Below are 3,239 nucleotides of genomic sequence, written 5' to 3'. Positions count from 1 at the left end.
TCTTAAAGAAGAAAAAAAAGATTTGTAAGGTGAAATTCCAGCCATAGGAATATCTCCAAATATATCACTCCAGGTAGAGAGTCAGTATTACAGGATAGAAATGTCCATTGATATTACTGTGAAAAGCCCAATTTAGTTCAGGGGGAAAGGGTGTGGGAATATTACTAAAACATGTATTAAATCCTTCAGCAACCAGCAGTGCATGGAGTTTACATCTTTATCACTTAGGTGTTTCATTTCAAAAGCCGTATAAGATCATAGAATGGTTTGGGTTGGAAGGGTCTTAAAAATCAGGTAGTTCCAAACTCCCTGCCATGGACAAGGACACCTTTGACTGGGGTTGTTCACAGCTCCATCCAACTCAGCCTTGAACAATTCCAGAGATGGAGCATCTACGAATTCTCTGGGCAACCTCTTCCAGTGCCTTACCATATTCTCAGTAAATTTCTCTTCCTAAAATCAAGTTTCTTAATAAAATCAAAATAATTGGTATATAGAATCTTTTAAATTTACAGTTCAAGTTACAAGCCTCATCAGAGTAATCTGAATAATATTCTGACCCTGTGTTTCTTCTTCTGGTTCCATGTTTGCAGGATAGACTCTATCTCCTTTCATCATTGTTGAATTCTTCCCCTCACTACATCTTTCACTATATGAAACAATGACAGTGTTCTCAATGAATGGTCAGTCATTCCAATTTATCTTTGAAAAATATGATTATTATTTTTTTGAGGATAAAAATAAATACTAGGCATCAATTTATATCTAAAATCTTCATCTCATTATTCACACTGTCTTGAAACAACACATTTTAAGTAATTAATTTAGTGCAAGGAAATTTGGCATTGATGAATGATACTGAAGTGACATCTTAATTTCTTTCTCCAGGAAACAAGCATGTCAGGACAGGCTTTTCTTATAACTTTTGCTGATGATTTGTGATTTGGATTTCCAAGAAGACTTGAAGCCTCTTACTTTTGATATAGGTGTTAAGAGGCTACAAGTGGAAAACCATTGTGCTTGGGGCTCTCTGATATGAACAGATAGTGAAAGACAATCCTAAAACAGATAATGACAAGTAAAGGATGAGAAGAGCATATCTTGAGTCCTCATAACTGACTCTGGGTTCTTGTGTCCTACTCTGGTTCCTGGGTCAGTGTTTTAACCACTCCATATATAACACTCCATCTCTAGAACTTGAATGCTTTCAGGTTGATGGCACTGCTCCCTCATCACACAAATTAACTGACTCTTTTTTTAGCTTTTATTTATTACTTTTATTTTAGTATTGAGTAATGTTTAATTGGACATATTCAAAAATGCTGGTGATGCCATCAGTTTGCAGTGACTGTCATCAGGTGCATCAGCTGACTGTAGGTAAGAAGTCCATGGAAAAAAGTAGGGCCATACCTACTTTCTCATTGTAAATACAGTCCTCTATAACAATAAACTGTCCTCCTTCCTTCCAGTGACCTGAATATATCTTGTATGCTATAGCTCAAGGATGATCTTGCAGAAAATTAATGTGGTTATTGATCTTGCAGCCCTGAGCATTTCAAACTATGATAGAAAGTTATACAAATCTGGTAATATGGGGAAAAGGATGGTTGCAATTTCTCTAATATACGTGACAAAATAAGAACATATAACACAGAATGACAAGCTATGCCATGAGGGGTTGCCTCTCTGCTTTTGGATTAGTTCTCAAATAGTATTAGCTGTATAGCACATTAGATTGATATGGAATGACATTCTCTCCATGTTCATAGTGTTAGGATTGAGGAATCATTAATAATAATTGTGACAGAAAAATGAAAGCAACTAATCCACTTATTTGTAATCTAGTTGTTTATGCCTTCTTCTGTCCTGATCTTTCTGATCAGCCTTTTGCTGTATCATGGAATTGACTCTGTTTCTTGAGGCAGGGGTTACAAGCCAAATCCAATGTTGGCATGACGCTACTGGTCCTGATGCTATTGTATGATCTGAGAATCTGATGGAAGGAGTTATTTATAAACTGCCTAGAATACTTTGCAGTACTTCAAGCTGGATGACTAATTTATCAATGAAAAGGTTGAGCATTGATGGAAAATCAGCAAGGGTATAGGCTTAGTAATATATTATAAATATTAATGTGGAAGCCAATGAGTTCCTGACAATGAGATTCCTTATCATATTATACTGACAGCCTAAAACCTCCACTCACCTTCAAAAAAGAAAAAAATTATTATTCTAAGAAGCACCCAGAACCTCTCTACCTCTGTACTTTCCTTTTCCAAAATGGGCCATGTTTTCAACAATGTCCTGAATGAGAGAAAACTAACTCAGATTTTAATTATGTTATTTATCTTTATTTATGTTGGTGGTTTTTTTTTTTTTAATGTAGTTTGTGAGGTAAAATGAAGGTTTGGCTGAAAGTTGAGTTTGCATTTGATGAAATGCTGCACTTTTACTGATATTAGTTTTTATTATTTAGGCCCTCCTCATTAACTCTCAGAGATGGAGTCCTCCAGAATTCATGTCTCATTGATCTCTCAATCTTACAGAAGTGTAAACAAAACCATAGGGTAGCTAGGAGGTTTGTGGAGACTCTCAAACCAAAGACTGTGGAAAGAACACCTCTTTCCTTATTTATACCCTTGTCTTCCAGCACTTCAACTTTGTCAAAATTTATTGTTTAGGTACTCTCAGGCTACTGCCCAGTTTGTCATTGGTTTGATTGATTTTTTTATTTTTGTAGCTTCGGCGTTGTGAATTGCTTTTCATGTTTTCAGTGACTTTTAGAACTCCAGATGTTGAAGGAACTTAGTGCACACACTGTTTGCCATTTCATTACGATGACTAGTCACTCCTCTCCCAGAACCCTAATGAATACTGGTGTAGTTTCTAGGAGTTAAAGTTATCTCTCAGTTTCCTACACAATATCATCATTCATTTCTTTCAATTGTAAGCAGCTCTGATTTTTCAGGCTTGATCTCTTGTGTCAGACTGCAATCTGATCTGCTACCTAAGTTATTTACAGCTGGGGGTACAAAAAAATTACCTTTCTCCTTTGCCATCCTTTTAGAATCACCTTATTCCTATAGATTCCTCCAACCAGCTTCTTAGTCTGAGATTTATTTTCAATTTTGTTAACTACTATTGGAGCTTAGGGCTGACAGAAGGATAATTTAGTGGAATTCCTGATTATCTTCTTGCCTGTTACTAACCTAGGGAATGATCCTAGTTAAGACTGAATT

Source organism: Anomalospiza imberbis, chromosome 3, assembly GCF_031753505.1.
Source record: "Anomalospiza imberbis isolate Cuckoo-Finch-1a 21T00152 chromosome 3, ASM3175350v1, whole genome shotgun sequence".
NCBI classification, from domain to species: Eukaryota; Metazoa; Chordata; class Aves; order Passeriformes; family Viduidae; genus Anomalospiza; species Anomalospiza imberbis.
This window is presented reverse-complemented; position numbering follows the sequence as displayed.